The sequence below is a fragment of the Mus caroli genome, unplaced genomic scaffold (genome assembly GCF_978045245.1).
Source record: "Mus caroli unplaced genomic scaffold, Mus_caroli_1 scaffold_6, whole genome shotgun sequence".
Classification (NCBI taxonomy): domain Eukaryota; kingdom Metazoa; phylum Chordata; class Mammalia; order Rodentia; family Muridae; genus Mus; species Mus caroli.
This window is the reverse complement of record NW_028227261.1, coordinates 55,413,451-55,433,887: the sequence shown is the minus strand read 5'-3', so window position 1 is coordinate 55,433,887 and position 20,437 is coordinate 55,413,451. Positions and strand designations below refer to the sequence as shown.

The 20,437-nt window shown below is 42.4% G+C and overlaps 1 protein-coding gene across 1 annotated transcript in view; it reads left to right on the top strand.

The window, feature by feature from the left end:
• Ror1 (ROR family WNT receptor 1) overlaps positions 1-20,437 on the top strand; it is a 349,276-nt gene that overhangs the window by 189,079 nt on the left and 139,760 nt on the right. The gene's annotated exons all lie outside the window — the stretch shown is intronic.

Here is a 20,437-nt window from a genome sequence, read left to right as displayed (position 1 = left end):
GAGGGTTGCTATCATTTTGGCTCACTGTTTCAGAGACTTTGGTCCATGGACAGTTGACTTCATTGTGTCTAGGTTTATAGTGGGACAGAACCTCATGTCAGGAACTGTGGGACAGAGCATGTCTGGAGGCTAAGAAGCACAAGGTCATAAGCAGGGTCCCAATATCCCCTTCAAGGGCCCACCCCTGATGACATCACTCTGTTTCACCAGCTTCCACTTCTTAAAGGTTCCCACAATAGTGTCACAGCCTGGTGAGCACACATATAGCATGGGCCCTCAGGAGCATGTCCTGATTGGTGCCTTTCTCTATCTGCTCTTCTTACATATGCTTTACCACAATTCAGATGTCCTCCGTGTTCTGGGGTGGACTCGGGTGAAAGTTCAGAGAAGGTTGAATTTTCCCAGGAAAGGCTAAGGGACATCTCCTTATGGCTGCCATGACTGCCATGGCTGACCTGTCCTGAAGGTAAGGCTTTTTTGGAGTTGTCATCTGTACTTGCTTAGAGAGGGATCCCAGGCCATATTCTGAAAGAAGCCTTCAGTGGGAGAAGATTTACAGCATTCCCACGCACAGGAGGTAGATTGCACCAGAAGGTTGATGCTATTTCTGAAAAGCCCAGGACCTGGAACCCTTTGGCTAGACTGGGGTCTTCTCCTGGTCCGTAGGAAAGACATGGATGGCAGACAAGGGCTGGTTCTAGGGATAAGCTCACAAAGAGCAGAGGTCCTTGGGAGAGATGGGAACTCTTTGGCTATCTTGTTGATTTCTCTGCTCCTGTGCACCTAGCTGCCAAGTCCATTCAGGTCTCAGGTCCTCCCTGCCTTTGCAACCTGTGCCCATGAACAAAAACATACTTTGCTTGCTTTGTTCCCAGTATTCAGATTCCACTGCCACCTTTTTGATTTTCTGTTTATGAAGATATCTTATTATAGTAGCAAATAAAATTCAAACTAAATTGTATTAAATTCTATTTAAAAAAATATATATATGTATACAATTAAAAGGATAAAATCGATAATTAGCAAAACAAATAGCACTACCAGTAAGCACCCTGTTAATGGTTTGTCATGTGTCATCTCAACTGATGCTCCGCAGAACCTAAATTATTGCCCTTCATTGGCCAAGGAAGAAGATGAAGCTTGGAAAGGTTAAGGTAAGTCAAGGTCACACAGCGAGAACAGTGAGGAGCAGGGAGCAGAATCCTACCCTGTTTTCCTTCAAAGCTGGAGATTCCTTCAACTTGACCACATTGCCTATAAAACCAGGATGGTAATAGCAGTTGCAAGGCTGGCTTTGCAGGCCTGCGGCGAGGATCAAATGAGACAGTAATTGGGAAAGCACTTTGGAAATTGCAAAGCACTATATAAATATATGGTATTATTCTAATGTATCACTGGCCTACAAAAACACTGCTCAAGCATTGCATTTAAGAGAAGGCACACCAGCCCATTATTCAATAAGATAACACCACATGTGAGCCTTTTATCATTGAAAGAATGTTTATGAAGTCTACAAAACCCAAGCCATTAGGAAGGTTTTGTTTTCTGGGTAGGCTCAGCAAACTTGGAGCCAGCTCAAGAAGTCTTTAAACAGCCAGGAAGTTAAAATGAAGAGAAGCGTTTAGTGTCAGGGAATTAAATGTTCTTTCATGGACTCTGAGAGTTGAAAATATACAACTTTTGATAAGTTAGACTGTTTCTAGGAACGGCTTTCAAGTAGTGAATGGGGATCCCGTTGGTGCTAACGGGAGGTATAGCAGTGATGTCAAATGATGACAGTAATTTTCAGCAGAGTAACATGGGAGCATTGGCTGTCTCAGTAGACTATGATTGGTTTTTAAATTTTTTTAAAAAACTGAGTAAGTGGCTTCATTTTTGTGTACCCTAGTTTTCTCATTGGCAAATGGGAATACAATTAGCACCCGTCCTGGAAGGTCTTGATAATGATCTGATGAAACATCAGGTCCAAGTCTGGCAGATAGCAAGGCAACTGGTACAAGTTGCTTCATGCTGTTGTTATACTTTACAAAGCTCACAAAATATTCCTGAGTAACGCAAGAATTGAATGATCACACCAAACTCAGCTGAACTAATTCAGGGCCTTGCGTAAGCAATGCAAGAACTCCAAATTCATGACATGTTTGTTATGTGACTGTTCCTGGGGATATGTGAACAAACATGGGCTCGCTTCAGATAGGGAGTCAGAGCAAAGGGAGCATTCCACCAACGTTCAACCTGCTGAGTCAGTGAGTTTATTGGGGTTGCTTACAAGAACATTGACAATGTGTTGGAGACGTCCCTCCCTCAACCCCAGTCACCAGTAGTCGTTTTCTAATTCCATAACCTTGAGGTGTTCCAGGCTTTCTAAGACTTGTGCAATTGTTTACTGCTGAGCCTCAGGAGCTTCCCTCCAGGAGCCAGAGTTTCCTTTTGGAGGCCATCTTTGCACATCATTATCTTCTCATCTTAGCAGTAGGAGACTTCATCATAGGTAGAGACACTGAAGGCCAGAGATGGTGTGATAAATTTAAATTGTTCTCAAATTTTTCCTCTTTCTTTACTCCCCCAGCCCCCACCAAATTCCTATATCTCAGTGGCTAGTTGCAGGTCCTCCATCCATGGATGCGATACTAAAAATAGGGAGGATGTCCAGTGTCCAACACACTGCCACTCTGCTGAGAGATGGGCAGCACGGGGGAGGGGACCTCACTGGAAGCAAACGGAGACTGCTGAGGTTGGCTTTCCACACCTCTCAGGGGTCTGGAACTCATCAATGGTTGCTCCACCTGATGGGAGTGCTTTGCATTGGCGTTTAAAGAAATAATCAGTGTGGCAGAAGAAGGGAGCTGGCATTGTGCAATCCATCAGAGGTCCTGTCTACAGCTGGGCTCATTTCGATGACATCATCTGCTCTGTAGTAGGAAGGCTTGCTTTAGCTCCCTGTTACTCAGGAGAACAAAGTTTAGTTCTTCGGAATCATTAGGTTAGAAGTGTAGCTTTCAAAGTCTCACAGATCTGGCTTTGAATCCACCATTCAGTGACCGCATGATTTCCAACTGAGGTGAGTTTCTTAGAGCCAGAGTTTCCATACTTACCAAATGGTGCTTCCTTGCTAGTCACCATAATGATCAAATGCGGTAAGAAGATACAACATAGAATTTGTTATTTCTTATTTATTTTAATTACAATTATTAATTGTAATTAAATTAATTAAATTAATTAAATTAATTTATTACAATAATTAATTAATACAATTATTAAATAATTACAATTATTCTATTTGTCTTTCTCTTATGAAGGTGCATGTGACCCTTCCTAAACAGATTTCATCCTTCCCGTACATATGGATGTGTGTGTGTGCGTGTGTGTGTGTGTATGTGTGTGTGCCTGAGTGTTCATGCCCTGTAGTTCATGGAGACCACCACACTGAAACATGTCCTTCTCAGTTTTGGCATGGGAATGAGATCACATATGCCAAATTGCCTAGCTTAATTCATGTCTGGGACAATATGGCCTCTAAATAAGGTGGAGTGACTGGAGGTGGCAGAGTGGCTGATAATGAGAGTACTGGTAATTTCTTTCAAGAGGTCCCCACATTTCCTTGGGAGTCTCAGATTTGGATTTGGTCAATCACCAACAGAGATTTGGGCCTGCAGCATTGCTTTCCTAAGTTATTTGTCCTTTGAACTCCAGACAGGCTCTAGCCAGTCAAACTTAGAGGCCAACTACTTGCCCATCCTTGGAAGTGTGTCACATCCTTGGAAGAGGATTAAATTGTATGTATACTGCTTGTTTTGGAGTTCAGACAGAATCATGTCCAGCTAATTCCATTCTGGGTCCTAGTCCTGTGAATATTTCTAGAGTGTGGGAGCGAAATGCCTCTGTTGACTTCATAGTGACTTTTGTCAAACAAGGAGTTCCTACTCAGAGGCCCTTGGTGAGTCTCCTAGCCTTGAACCTCTGCAAGCTTACTCGTGCACTGGAATGTCACTTCGGATCTCTCCTCCATATTTATTTCCTTGTGATACTTCTTTTGGTTCTTTTCCATGTGATGAATAACTTAAAAAAATGAATAGATGCAAGATAGGAAGTATCTGGTTTCTATTGTCACACTATTTATCTGGCAGTGTCAGCTCTTTAATTCTTTACTTAAGTGAGTTTTCCAGTGAATTAGAGCATTCTTCATTAAATGCCAAAAAAAAAAAAAAATATCTTGTTAAATGGAAGTCATTCTTGATGGATTGCCCAGGGGTCTCAGTCTTCTCTGGCAGATTACGTCTCACAATACTGCATGTTTACCACCAAGTTACTGGAAGGAAGGACCTACCAGCGTCTAGTGACTCCTAAGCTGTTACTTATCATGAGTCATTGGTCTGTTTGTGCCCTTTGAGCAGTTTCTAGCTTGCATCCATCTCTTTGTCTGCTCTCTATTTGTTCTGTTTAGTCAGTCAGGCTTGGGAGATCTGATAAGCCGGCCCATGAAATGTGCACATAAGCAGCTTCTGAATGAGGACACTTTGAGCTTTCTCAAAAACTAAGAACTTTGGATCATCCTTCTGAATGGGCTCGCCAAAACCTGAGGCATCTTTGCTTTGCCTCTCTGTGGTCAGATTCTTGTTTACTCAGCTGCCATATTTGAGCCCCAGGAACACATCCCAGCATGGAGGGCAACCTGTGGGTCATTACTACTTGGGGGATTTGTTTTTTTTTTTTAAGGAGATTATTTAAAAAGATACATTCAATCATTTCTTGTTTTCTGCTTGGCGGTAAGCCAAACATGGAGTGTTTCGCCCATATAACTCACCCCCTTAGGATGCTGATTGTCTAGATGGGAAAAATGCATAGATGAAATAAAGTCAGAAACCATTATGAAGGCCACTACTGTGTTCTTTGTGAGAGAGAGAGAGAGAGAGAGAGAGAGAGAGAGAGAGAGAGAGAGAGAGGAGAGAGAGTTCATTGTCTTTATCCCCTCCTGTGTGTCTTTCTATGACTCTCTTGTTTTCACACAGAATAAACTTTTATTCAGCACCAACGGTATCCTTTCAGTGATACTGCAGTAGTGGGATGACACAAGCCTGATGCTTGTCTTGGTTAATATCAAAGAAGGATGGAGTGGAGGAGCTGAGAGAAGGAACCATGCATCCCAGTGAAGAGAGTCAGGAAGGGCAGAGTGTGGCCAGAAGGTGAACTGACTCAACATGGCTGCAATGTGGGAGCAGGCTGTAAAGACCCTTCGTGTTCTACTGCCAGTTGAACATGATTCACTTGCCAGAGATGCCTAGGAAGGATGTGCCCAGGGGAAACTTAGAGAAGTGCAGTTCTACCATGGGAGAATTTGACACAGACAGCAGTCAGTCTCAGAGGAACCCCAAAGAACACATGGCCAATGTAACGTCATTTCAACTTCCCCCTTCCCTCTTCCATTTTTGATGTCCTACCTCAGTAATCTAGAATCTAACAACAGCCTTTCTGTGGTGTGTACCTCTCTTCTTTTCCCATGAATTTTACAAGAGTTTCAAGCAGTCAACATACATAGAAAGTTCTAGAAGCTGCAGTACTCCAGAGATGGCTGGTAGCTCCACAGCTATAGTTTCCTTGTAGAATGATGTCACTGGTATGTATTGACAATTAAATTATGTTCTACATCACATTGGTTCTTTAGCCATACCATGAAGGTTAAATGTGACCATCAGTGTGGGTCAGGCCTATTCTCATGCCTAGTCCGTGAGCACTAATCCTCTCTGTCCCTAACCACTCTCCTTCAAGTCTGTTGGTGCCACCTGCAAACCAGACATGCTGCTTTTTAGGGACCATGTGCTCAGCTAACTCCCACTAAACCTTGGAGACCTGGTATCATGCTGACTTTGAACTTAAGTCATTTCTTGAGGTTGCTCTGAGCACCAAGGCAGAGATACACATATTTTCAGACAGCAGAAATCCAGTTTGAATTTCTCATTGCATTTGAGCTAGAAGAAAACCTGAGGGTAGTGTTCACAGAGGTTCTCAGGAGAACAACATTCCCTTTGCGTTCTCAGTGTTCTCTGGTCCCATTTGGCTGGAGCCACTACTGCTGGCTTCAGTTAGCTATTTACATTCCCCCATCTTTATATAAATTGTGCTATATTAGCGTATATTTCACACTGTGACCCAGTGTTTTTCAGATCCTTTAAGCCCGGCTATTTGTCCATTAGTCAACGTCAACAGAAGTAAAACCTCAAATTGAGTGCAGGCTACAGCCCTGCTCCATTGCTCGCTCTGTCATGCTGAAATGGATCTCTTGTTCTAAGATGTGCTGTGAAATACACTCTATTTACATTAAGGAGACCTCTGTATATTTAAGGCATAATTGTTTCAGGGCCTTCATTAATTTTTGAATGGTGAGACCTTGACTTTCTTCTTTTCTATCTTTTCTGTAATGATGGAAGTTAGAAGCTTCCAAAATAATAATAATAATAATTGTAATATTAATGGTAAAACAACAATAACAACAAATTGGTCCTCATTAAAGCTAGGTGGAGTTTTTTTTTTTTTTTTTTGGTAATGTGCTTTATAAACAGTGAGAGATCTGATTGTGAATTGCCTCCAGGGCCCCACTTTCCCAGTTTCCAGGCTCGGAAAGTCCAGGATAAAAGGCAGTCTGTATTTGTATGGAAAAATAAAAACTTGTTTTGCTTCTGTATTTGATGAAATATTTATTCTGTCATACAAACGTAAAGGTGGAAGTTCTTCGAGTTCATCTAATCGAGCCCCTTTCCAGGATATTGGCCCCTCTGACAAATGAATGCTTTGAGCCATGAGAAGCTCAGTCCCTTAAGAAGATTTGGGTGATTATATGAGCATAAAATGACAATTTTAGCCATTTAATGCACATAGTTTAGTGGCCTTAAATACATTTCATGGTCTTGTACAGTCATTGTCACCCTCCATCCCTACATTTTTCATTGGCTAAAACTAAGTTCAATATTCATTAAAAACTGCCAGCCCTTACACCTACATCCCCAGGTGACCAGCACCCTCCCACATCCTTTAGTGACCAGTCCTCTCCCCTGCTACATTTCCTGGTGACCAGTCCCCACTACTATATCTCATCCTCAAGTAACCAGTCCCCCCTACTATATCCCCTGGTGATTAGCATCCCCCCAATACATCTTGTTGTGATCAGCCTCCCCACTACATCTCCACATTACCAGTCCCCCACTATATCCTCTGGCGATCAGTATCCCCATTTCCCAGAGACTAGTCCCTCATAGTCCCCTAATACCCACATCCTCTGGGACCAGTCCTCATCACTATACCCCCTGGTGACCAGTAGTCTGCCTTAAAACATATTTATTTTTATTTATGTATATATTTATGTCTGTGTGTTTGCTTTATTTGGGGTGTGAGAGTTCCTGCAGGGGCTAGAAGAGAGCATTACATCTCCTGGACTGGAGTGGTTGTGAGTGGGTACGAGGAACCACATTCCAGTCCTCTGTAGAAGCAGCAAGCACCCTTAACTACTGAGAAATCTCCCAGGCCCTAGACTGCTTGTTGATATGATAAATGCCAGTATATTTCAGATAAGACCCTATTTCAGTCATACCATACTTGTCCTTCTGTGACTGTCTGACTTCTTTCAGCTAATACTTTCTCTTCATGGTTCATTCTTGTTGGATCACATTCTGGAGTCCCATTTCCCTCTAAGACCCCATAACACCACAATATAGGAATATATGCATCTCCTTTTCCACCTATCAGCCTATATTTAGTTGTATTCACCCTTTGTCTATCATAACCACCTCCATGAACACCAATGTGTTTGTCTATGACTTTGTTTTAGTTCTTCTAGAAGTGTATTTCCCCAGATTAACGAGAGGAAGAGAATTGTTGACTCATATAGAAATTCTGGGTTTCAGTTTTTGCCGGATCTACTTCTCTACTGTTTGTTGTGGTGCCTCCACCATTTTGTAATCACTAGCATTGTTCAAGGTTACACTTTCTACAGCCCTACCAAAGTGTGTTTCTGAGTTTTAAAAAATTATTTTCTTAAGATAGTATTGTATCGTTATAAAAGTATTGTCTTTGGTTTGCAAACTTGGCTGAGCTTCATATTAGTTATTTGAATTTGAGTCAAATACTTGATCTCTCCAAGTCTCAGAAATTCTTTTTTATGTCTGTTCTGTGTAAAAGTTTGAGCAGCAAAGAGGATACTGAATATATAATTAGAAAAGTGAAATGAAAGTTGCCATAAGATACTTTATAAGATACTTTATTTAGTGTCTCAAAACAATAGACTCTTGGTGACTGTTTTGGGATTCTGGGGGTCATTGACAGGTCCATTGCTTTGGACCCTCTTGATTGCTGGATTCTCTTCATCAGGACCAGTTAAAATGTATGGGACCAATGAGATTGCTCAATGGGTGAAGGTGCTTGTCTCTTAATGATGCAAGTCTGATGTCCAGAGTTTAATTCCCAGAACCCACATAAAAATCAAAGATGAGAACTGACTCTGCAGAGCTGTCCTTTGACCTCACTGGGCACAGGATGTCAAAACCCTCACTAAATGCATCATCCATATTCATACAAGTGATAATAGTAATAATAATAATAATCTTAAAAGCCTACTTTGGTGTAACTTCTATAATGGATAATGGTCATCTTCAGTTCATCAGTGTTGACTTTTGTCTTTTCTTTGTCACAAAATAAGTAACAGCTCCTCACACATGCCATCTGTCTGATGATGTCAGGTCTCAGTCATTTGTTAGTCTTCTGTTGCTTTGGTCAATGTGTGGTTTTACTCAAGTTTTTTTGACAAGCTTTTTTGTGACCCAGGGTGGCCTGGAACTCTCTATGTAGCTGAGGTTGTCCTCATGGTCCTCCTACTTCTCCCAAAATACTAGGAATACAGGCATGAACCATTGTACCTAGCATATTCTGTTCAAGGGATCAAACATCGGGGTTTTATGGATGCTATGCAAACACTGTTGCCAGCTGACTGATTAACACATCTACCCAATGCTTTCTGAAATAACAGGATCTAGACCTCTTCTTGGATCTGCTATTCTGGATTGTAGCAGGCCATGAGATCCAATAACCAGATATACTTTTGTCTCTATTCTTTTGTCATTCTTCTACATCAGAGCCATCAACATGAAAGAATAAATGTGTGGATACTAGTGAGACCTTTTTAAAAAATCAGATTTAATTTCCATCATGCCACTGCTTCTTGTTCTTTTCCAACCTCTCTCTTTCCTCAGGGCTAAGATTCTTCATAGCACTCACATCAGCCTTTGTTGAACTTGGAGCATTTTGTTTGCTATCTTTTGTCATCTCCTTAAGTGGGGCCAAGTCTACCTGCTCCTTGTGGACTTTCCTCATGGCTACTGGTGCCAAGTGGACACAAGTACTGTTCTACTGAAATAAAATTTCAAAAGTCTTGGCACAGAAGAGCTACAGGACCCGTAGAAGGCATTGTCTGTAGGCTGAGCCTTTACCATTGTTGAACAAACACCTGGAGACTTGCCTATGGAGAGAAGGGTGGGCGGGACGCCATTTTGGCCACAACTTTAAAGAGCACTTTGATCTTGAGTCTTCAGACATGAACGTCCAGGGAAGGTCTGATTCTACTCCACCTGGTCCTATAATTCATTGGCTTTCCAAAGCCAAGTCAAATCGCCAGTTTCTACAGTTGCCCTCAGGAGGGTAAATGTAGCCCCTTGGAAATACCAGAGTTACTCCTAAAAGCTCCTGAGGTGTGGGCTCGCTTTTAGCTACATGCCCAGCTCACCTAAACATTCTTTCTTTATGACCTCTTTGACATCCGTGAAATGTTTCAATTTTACTGTGAACCTTTTTTACCCTTAAAAACAAAAATCTCCAGACTTTTTTTTTTCCTGTAGAGGGAAGTTGTAACTTTGTCAAAGATGAAGTGTTCCAGCGGCTCCTTTGTCTTTCTCCTCAGCTGAGTGTTTGAAAATTATCCTCCCAAGAACATCACATGTTGACAGAGAAAAAGGAAAAAGCCAGATGCTCTTCCTGTCTTTCAAAGCAGAAGAGAAATGAAGGCAAGGCTTGCTTTTTTGGCATTTCCATAGAGTTCCCAGAATCCTTTGATACAAAGCACTGTTAGACTTGAGAGACAGGTGAAAAGTATACACAAAATATAAGCCCCTTCCCCCATAAAGGACTGCTAGAGTCCCTTGCATCTGACCTGGATGACCTTTGTGCCATAGGCCTTTGTAACTTCTACTTCAACCACCAAGAATATTACTCATCTAGAGTTCACAGCCAACTGAGATATTGGACATGCAGAATGCTGATGTTCAGGCCTCATTTGGTCAAGTCAAGGCAAAGTGCTAACTAACTTACCTATTTTCCATGTGTGTACATGGAACGAAGCTCTTGAGTTGAGTACCCTGACTCAGACATCATAACAGTCCCCCCCCACCCAAATCATAGAAGTTATACTACAAGACTTTTACCCAATGAGATAAAGTGAGTTGCAAGATGTCAGCCTTATGACATAATGTTTACATAATGCCATGGGGTTGCTTGGACACAAGTTCTAAAATATGGCAACAATCCGTCTGATATTCAAGGTGGATACCATGACCAAATAACTGGCCATCTGTAGGTGGCACAGGTATTCTTAACAAGCAAGTTGAAAGGAGTGAGGTGGTGTGAAATCTCTTCACACTGCTAAGTATAATGTGCTGTTAAAAACATATAAAATGTTCACTTTTAGAGATTTTTATTTAGGGTTTTCAGATCCTGGTTGATGGTAAAGAATGGAAACCTCAGACAACAAAGCTCCTGTATCTGGTGTTGAGAGAACCAGGCAATTCCTGGACAACCCCTGCTCTTCTTCACCAGGGGCTTCCCATGGTCTGCTGTATCTGAGGCTAGTTTGCCTGCAGGAACACATAGCTTTTGATCTGGCTTTGGGGAAACTGGAAAACATCAGGGCTGAATAACTTGAGTTTCTTTGGGTTGAAGGGTATTGTGTAGGAGTGTGTTTACCACAAAGAAGGTTGCTATTAAGTTTTAGAGGTGTCTGAGAGGCCATTTCGACACCTCAACATGGTTGTTAGGAAAGCTGATGACTCCATCACCTCCTTTGCTTTTTTTCTCTTGATGAACTGCACTACTCCCACCCACATCTTGCTCTTCAATGTAGAAAACATAACATGGCAATAGGAAGTGAGAAGAAGTGGCAATGTCTGCTGGCTGTGACCGAGTTTTCTGGCTTATGCTTTGCCATCATAACTTTCAGACAGAATACTTTTGATAAAATGGTATTTTGTTTGTTGTTTGTTTTGCAAACTTAAAAGAAAGAAAAAGCACAGCACACACTGTTTATAATATATACATGAAATATTGAGAGTGAAGCAAACATTAATATAGCGGGTTGGTTATAACATGTATCTCTCTGGTAAGGGATTTGTGTTGAAAGAGAGGAGCCAGACAAGCAAACCTTAACAGAAGGTTTTAAGTTTGGAGGATGTCACCAGGAACCTCACGGGGCAGGGAAAGATCCATGGGTTTGGGTCTTAGTGACATTTGTCAGAGTATTTTGGTTTTGACATCATTAGTGTAGATTTTATAGTTTTTCTTTACAAGCTGCAGTAGGTACAGGAAATGCATTCATGTGAATGCGCTACTAATTGAATGCTGACATCATCACCTTCTCTTCTTCCTCAGCTGCCTGCACATTGCACCTGCCTGCTCCTTTCATCTGTGAGCCATTCGGGTAGGGTCTGTACTTCTCATCTATACCATCTCAGGTTTACCAAATACTGCATAGGAAGAATAGAACTCAGAAACCAAGTGAACATCCAGCAGTTACCCCAGTTTCCCCCAGCCTTCTACTGTGGGGGACCTTGTGTCAATCCTGCATCTACTTATTCTTCAGAATTCAAGACAAGAGTCATCATCCTGTGCCAACCTTTGCCAGCCACTTCTGGTTCCTTCTTCATGCTCTGGTGTGGTGCTCGCTAGGTTCCCACAACTTACTGGCACAGAGACATGAGAAGTCTTTTTATAGTCTCCCCATTTTGCACATATAAAGTCTATAGCATTTTATAAACTTAAAAGAGCATACAACAGAAAGTACCTAACCTCCTTCCTGCACCTGACCTATTAACTCTCCCTCTTCTCATATGTAGACATTGTTCCTAATTTTTGAATGTCTCCCTGTATAGCTATTTCATGAGGATGTAGATTTATATGTGTGAGAATGCAAATACATGTGTGTGTACAGAACTCAAAAACATAACCATACACAGTTTGGCTTTATAATTTTTTTTCCTAGACACACTTGTTTTTAACCTAAGGGTATAATTTTGTGATTATTTCAAACCAATACATACAGACCTGTCCTCTGTTCTATGGAGACATTTAGATAGCTCTAATTTATTGAGCAGGTCTTGCTTGCTATTGGAGAAACAAGCTGTTTCCACTCTTTTTCTCCTCTAGATAGCATCCTGAAGTCCTGTAGGAGTGTCACTTTGTCTATTAGAGTGTACCTGCAGGGCTGCACACCCGGAAGAAGGGCTGCTACCCCCACAGCACGGCTGCCTTGTAAGTTAATTTCCATAGAAATATTACTGAGTCCAGCCAATTTATATTCCTACCATGCAGTAATGCTTATTTTTTTAGAAGCCTTCTCAGTGTCATCAATCTAATTTTTTATTTCCAATCAGACTTGGAAAACATAACATCCTACTGAAGTTTAAAACTTCAGAATAAAATGAATTTTTTGTGGATGCTTGTGTACTTATGTGTACACATATGTACTTATGCCTACAGATGCCAAATGAGGGTGCCTGATCCCCAGGAGTTAGAGATACAGCGGTTGTGAGCTGAAGATGTAGGTGCTGGGAATTGGACACTTGACTACTGAGCCATATCTCTAAGCCACTCATATGGAAGTTCTAATATTTTAATTTTTTATCAATGAATGCAGTATGTTTGTGTATGTCATCCCATCCCCATTGGCCACTCGTCTGTTGCTCCCTCTGATTTCTTCCTAAACCGTTGCTTCTTCCCTACAGTCTCCTAGCTCATTCCCTTTGCCCACTTGCCTGCTGTGCCCTCTGACACTTTCCAGTGTGTTGCTGTGTAGAAACTCCTATGCTCTATACCCTTTCAGCTAGCCCTTTGCCTTTTGAGTGGCAAGAATGCTTTTCTCCTTATCATGTGTCATGTTTGAGTTTTGTGTTGTCTTGCAGTACCTCTTTGATGTACTCTCTTTATCACCTTTTTTCTTTGGTGTTTGGATACAGTGTCAAACTTAATTTCTCCCACATGCTGGATGGACATCTGCTTGATAGCACCAGGGCAGGCAAGGTGAAGAGAGGTTAGAGGTCTGGTGTGGAAAGGTCTGTGCGAATGGGGTACGAATGGGGCAACTCTGGCTGGGGAGTAAGGGACAAACAGACACTCCTAAGGGGGTCTAGCACCCACAGGAAATGCCTCCAACACCAAGGTCCCCTCTTGCTGAAAATAGATAAGTGTGTTCAAGAAAGGGAGGCCATACTCTGTCAGCATAGGAACTGTTGAAATCACTCTGTTATCTGCAGAAGATCAAGTTGCCTGCCTTGTAGGTGACACACATGAGCAAACAGAATTCTTCATCCATCACACACACAGTAGCTCTGCCCGTCCCCACTCATTGCTGTTGACTAACAAGGCCCCTGAAATGCTGCTTGTGACAACTCTGAGACAGGAAGAGCTGTCCCTTTTCACAATTGAGTGACTCCTTGGCACATCTGAAGCATGGCCTTATGTGTTTATTAAAAGTTCCCAAGCCTGTAGCTCTAGACCTATTATATGCAGAGGCCATGGGTACAAGTAACATCCTTTCCAATGCTTTTTGCTTTTTGTTAGATCCAAAAACAACCTTGGCAGATTGATGGTCAAATGGACATTAAGATCAAATGTTGATCACATGGAAAATCACACTTCATCTCCTAAGGGTATGATATAAAACTTATTACAGGGAAATAGTCATGGCACCAAGTTTGACTAGACTTTGCTGTTGGTTGAGTTCTGTATTGGTCCATCATCATTTGAAACTGATTCCTGCCTTTTCCTTTCTTAAATATGACCACAGAAGCTCTCTACACATGGTCCTCCAAGGCTGGGGTGACTCTCTGTTCTCAGATGTTCTCCATAGCACTTCGCACCATTGACAGAGATACTTCTCTACAGCGTTTACTTTAGAACCTTGGACTTGCCTCAGAATGTACACGAACCCCTCAAGTCTGGTCTCTTTTGTTTGTTTGCCTTTAAGGGGAAAGATTAGTTTTAGAAATAGAAGAGCCATGTTCTGAATGTTGCCCTTCTCAATGTAACTTACCTATTATCAGGATTTCTAGCTTTAGATTACTTTCTAAGCTTATTGAGCTGTGTCTTTTTTTATTGTAAGTGGTCATTGCTCATAATTTATTAATCAAATCAACCCAAAGTTAGTGATGTCAAATAAGCATTTATTCAGCCTTTTTTGTATGTGTGTGATCTCTTCTCTTCCCTGAGCCAGTCTGATCTCTGTTAACTCTGAATTAACATAAGTCATAGGCAATCTAGATTTGATGGTGCAGAAGTACACTCCATCACTTCATTGAAGATGACTGAAAAAGATGTGGGTCCAGGGAGGAATAAGCTATGGGAGCCCTGTATTTAGATAAGTTCTCTCCTCTCTCAGGAGAGCCAGCACCCAGAATAGGTGTTAATCCAACATTTCACAAGATCCAAGACAATAATTATAGTTCGAATCTGAAATGTCTTGTGCTGGCTCACATTTTAAACTATTCTTCCACAGCTTGTAGACCCATGTTTGAGGATTCTTTAGTAGGAAGGTTTGACTGGCAGAAATGGGTCACTGGGGACAGGTCTTCGAAGGTAATAGCCATCCTAGGTTCCGCCTCAGAGGCTCTATGACAAAGGTCCTTCTCAAGTTCCTGTAGCCATTAATGAAGCAACCTGCTCCAGCATGACTTCCTGACCATGCTGGAATCAAATCCCTCTGAAACCACCAACCAAAATGGATAAACAACACAACTGTATCCTGGCTGGACATGAAGAAAGCCAGACTCAGGCCCGGGCCTTGCCTAAGGTCAACATTACAGTCTACCATACTACCTCGGAGAAATAAATTCTGTGCTGGTCTACAATAGCTCCCAAAGCCTGTCCAGGCATGTGTGGCTTTTAGGACACATTTTCTGGCTATTGACTGAGTTCTGAGTTGGCAGATTCTGAGAATAACATAAAACTTCATTCCTAGCCTCATGATGCACATACTTGGTGACAAACAGAATACTCAAAACCCTTGTGGTCACCTTACAAAGTGCCAAGTGCCTTAAGGGAACAGGAGGCACTGTGGGATTCAAAAGAGACTCTGGGAGGAATCCTGGCTTCAGTTTGGACTTTATTTAATGTTACTGTGTATTTAATTCTCATCATTGATCTCCCCAATCAAGATACAGTAGAGGAAACCCAGTCTGGACAGATAAGACACTTAAACTGAAACAATCTGAGGCAAATTAAGTATTTTAAAATTACCAGCTCTCCTGATGCTGCATGCCCAGCCTGATGTGGCTGGAGGAAAACCATTTACATCCTGCAGGATGATAGCAACCCCCTTGAATTTACCTCTCAGATGAAAATAATTTGTACTGATCCTGGGACCCCTCAATCCCATTAATTTAAATGTGATTTTCACATGCAGCTAGAAGATACAAATTACACACTCAATATATGTGTAAAAATTTCCTCACAACCGCCTTTTACTCTTCACCTGTTGGAAAGTTTCAAGAATTGAATTGACAGTATGGAGCTTAGAGGGAAACCACACACACACACACACACACACACACACACACACACACACACACACACAAACACACATACACACACACACACACACACATACACACACACACACAAACACACACACACACACATACACACACACACACAAACACACACACACACTCAATTTCAAAAGTGACACAGGCACTCACTGCCAGTGTTGTCAGCAGCCAGACTGAAGCAGAGCTGGGAACGGAAAGTCATGGGTATGTTCTGCTGACAGCTGATGACATGTCAGGGGACCTTAGGCAAGCTTTCTGCCTGAGTCTGGATTTCCTCAAATCTAACCAGACTGCGATAATCTTGGACCTTGGGCCTTCCCATACGGAGTCACGAGTTAATAATGCCTGTTCTGTGTACTGACTTTCCTGAAAGGAAAGTGCGATCTAAATACAAGGTACTTGTCTTACTCGAGGTGCTTGGAATCTTAATAGCTGTCTCAATTGCGTCCAAAGTGGGCTTCTCTTTGGAAGTGCTTTAAAAGTGGCTGGGGAAGGAGGCTGAAAAGGGGGTTTGTTTCTCGCTATCTGTGCCTCAAGTAGATTATGGCTTGATTTTTAGGATATGCCCAATTTGCACATCTAACAAAGGACTTCACAAAAACCCCCATCATTGAAAGCCTGGAAGATGGTAAGATAGTTCTGCTGCACTCCTTCCACAACCAGCCTAAACTCCACGCGTCAAAACTAATGGCCAAGCAATTGGGGGCTGGGGGTGGGGCTCCAAATTGAAAATAACATTTGGCTTTGAAAGACCGCCTAGAAACACCAGGTTGTTTCTTGGTTACTAACCACGAAGCTATCTCAGCATTGAAGGTAGAGTCTGGGAGTCCCTTTCCTTCAGAGTTTCAAATCGCTTCAAAGTTCTAGATTCATTTGTTCATTCTGTTATCATTTATTCATGTAGGAGGTATATCAGTACTTAAGCTTGTCACCCAAGTGGTTTGAAAATGACCAGTGTTGGGCTATGAAATATGTTGGACTCACCCCCGTGAGATTCAAGGATTGAGAAAGCCCCGTCCAAGAATCTCTGTTGGCTGACACCGTCCTCAGCTCGGGTTGGGAGTTGAACACCCTTTGGCTGTGTCTGTAGTTAGTAACAGTTTTTATCTACAGCCATCAGAGCCCCTTTGCTGAAGGCTGACGCATCTGACTCATCTCCAGATCGTCTCGAGAACAGTCTGTGATTATCACAATTAGGTCCATTTAAGAAGGGAGGTGCTGGAGATGTGAAGCAAGTCTCCCCAGGTCATAGGCCAGGTTGTGGCAGAGCCAGAATTTGAAATCGTCCAACTCAGAAACCTGCCCCTCGCTTCCTGCTGCACTAGCACACACTGGCATTGTCTAGAGCTGCCTGAAGTCAAAGAGGGCACAGAGGATGCCCGAGTCCTGCTTCTTGCTCCCTGCTCCCTGCTCCCAAGACATCTGCTGTCTAATTGGAATGAAAGGGAGAGACCACTCATTGATGGCAAGAGAAATGTAAAGGTGACTGACATGTGTAATGTAGAAAGGCACTTCCCGTTTGGGTTTTGTCTTATTAGTAGTAAATTGAGCATGACTGAATTGCCATTTTACTTATTTCTTATTTCTATTCAATTGTCAATCTCTGTTGTGAGTTAAGCTGCTTAGAACAGAACTATGCTGTTTGAGGCTCCAACACGAGAAAGATTTTATTGATGTCACTATTACATTGGTTCACAGAGGTGTATCTAGTTATATTATTTGGGGCTAGGGAAATGGCTCAGTGGATCAAGTGCTTACCACAAAAGTGTGAGGACTGGAGTCTGCATCCCTAGGACTCATGTAAAATACTACACAGGTATGATGTCCCCCTTGTAGTCCCAGCTCTCAAGAGGAAACTTGAGACTCTCTGGGCAAGCTGACTAGCTAGATGAGCTGACTCAGCCATCTGTGTGTTAGGTAAGAGACCCTGCTGCAGGAATGAACATGGATAGTTACTTAGGAGGCCGCCAATGTCAAACTCTGACTTCCACACCCATGTACATCCATTGATACACACATGTACCCCCTCCACTTGTACCCCACACATACAAATCCTCATATATATACATCCATGCACACTACACATGTTTATAATTTTAGCATATGTAATCTCAGTACTTGGGAGGCTGAGGTAGGAAGACGGTGACTTCAGGATCATCCTGTGCCACCTAGCAATGGATGCCCCATCTCCAAAACCAGCAACAACAAAACGTTTTGGTGGTTGTGGCTCAGTGGCAGGATGCTAGCCCGCCAGCTCAAATCCTTATCCTGAGACCTCAGCCGAGGCCATCAAACTTTTCATAGAACTGTGCTAAATGCGCAATGATTTTTTCTGTATCTTCATGACCAAGTATAAGTGAGGCGGTAAAAGGAAATGAAAGCTGAGAACTCGCTGCACAAGTGTTAATGTGTTAGGTCAACCTTCCAACCCTAGCAGGTGCTAATGTTGCTAGGGAGATAAAAAGCACAAATGACCCCATGCTGGTTGAAAATCTACCAGGGCTAGATAACCCAGGCAAGACTCCCTGTTTCCAACAGAAGGCTCTCTGAAGTGCCCAAGTTGTGCAGTTAAAGACAGGTCTATGTTCAGGACAGATATTCCACTGGAGACTGCCCTTCCTCTAGCAACAAGAGAGAGGGTAACAGCTTCACCAAGTCTTCGCAATTGTTTCCTCATAGACAACCTCCAGAGAGGTCATCAAAAGATCAAGGACAGACCTTTCTAATCACTGAACTTGCCAGGACTCACAGGAGGCTTAGCTGCAGCATTTTGGGTCCAGACTGGCTCCTCTACCTTCTGCTCACCCTTCCCCCATCCCAGCCCCTGACAGCATTATTTCATACTCTTTCAATTCTTTATTTCTCTGTGGCTATCCCAGACCCTGAGCTTTGTGAAGCAAGCACTGCCTTCAGCTTGTGCACTACTGCTGGGTTCATCTGGGACAGAGCTCAGTAAATATTTGTTGAGTGGGTAGATGGATGGATAGGCATTGGATCAATGAACAAGTGAACTTAGAGGAATTAAATTCTAGAAAGCAAGTCTTTTCATTCCTTCTGATCATTCATTCTCCAAAACTGCTGCTGTATCAACTGGGCTTTAGGAAACACTCGGTACAATTTACCTCCATCTCTTAACCAAGGCTTCCTTTGTTAAGAAAAACTCAATAATAAATTCTCAAGTCCTGTTGGAACAGCAGGACTGAAGGCTGCTTTCCTGAGTCCCTTACTTTTTTCTTTTTAAATGACCTTACTATTATGTATAATAGACTTTTACTATCAAATATAAAATGGGACTGTATGTAGGCTGAGCAGGACTGAAAAGGACGTGAGTAGCACCGCGGATAACACACAGAGGGAAGGGAAGAAAAGACTTGTGGCGGGGAGGCTCCTTCTAGGGGAAGAACATGGAATGAAAAGTCACACGAAGACAGAAATCCTGAGTGAAGTGTGTTGATGTCCTTAGACCTGCAGGTGTCTGCAGCAATCAGGAGGAAAGGAAGTGGAACCTCCGAAGGGAGCGAGATAAGACCCGTTCCATGCAAGCATTTCCCAGCATGCTTTTTTCTTCTCTCACTGTCCCTTTGCCAGCTTGCCATGACGCCGGAAACGAGCTAATCAGAGTGTAATGAACTGGTAGATATAGTGTCCACTTGCCTTCAGTTTCCCTTAAAGCCGTGGCTCCCAGCCTTCCTAATGCTGTGACCTTTTAATACAGTTCCTCATGGTGTGGTGACTCCCAACCATAAAATTATTTAATTGCTACCTTATAACTATAATTTTGCTACTGTTATGAAACATAATGTAAATATCTGATATGCAGGATATCTGATATGTGGCCCCTGTGAAAGGGTCATTTGACCCCTAAAGGGGTTGCGACCCACAAGTTGAAAACTACTAGCTTAAAGAATCTATGCTGGTTTTATCTTAGGGTGGAGAAACAGACCGGGGCCATGGGCAGAGTGTGTGGCAGTCCTAGGTGTTCTAGGACTGTGGAAATGTTCAAGTCTGCCAAATAGCCCATGTATTTCTGCAGTGTTTGATGAATGGGCAGGCTGGAATTAACCTTTGCAAGGTTTCTGTGGGCAGACATTAGTCCCTAGTAAAATGACAAGGAAGTATACCATCTCTAGTCATTGGGTGGATGCTCAACAGTAAGTAAGGAAATAAAGAAAGTGTTTGTTTCTGGAAAGGTGAAGCCAGAGATAAGGTGGGACTCATACCCCTTAGTACAAGGCAGCCTGGGCCACTGGGATGTTTGTGGGTAGAGCCAGGCACTATGCTCCAATGTCCGGTCTTCTACTTATTAAAGTTCAGCTTGCCTTCCAATTAAAACCTGGTTTTAGTGGTTACTTAAAATACACTGTCTTGAAAAGAGTACAGTACAGATGTCAAGCTTAATAGGCAAAAAAGAATCAAAATAGATTCATGATGTTTGCAAGGGATGGAAGGTGGGATGACATTATATGTGGTTTATTAGATGACCCTGGCCTCCTCAGATTCACAAATGTTCTGTGATATTGTCTATGTGTTGTTTGTGTATAGCCCAAGAAGGTGTTATAACAACCCTATTTAAAATATGTTAGTAA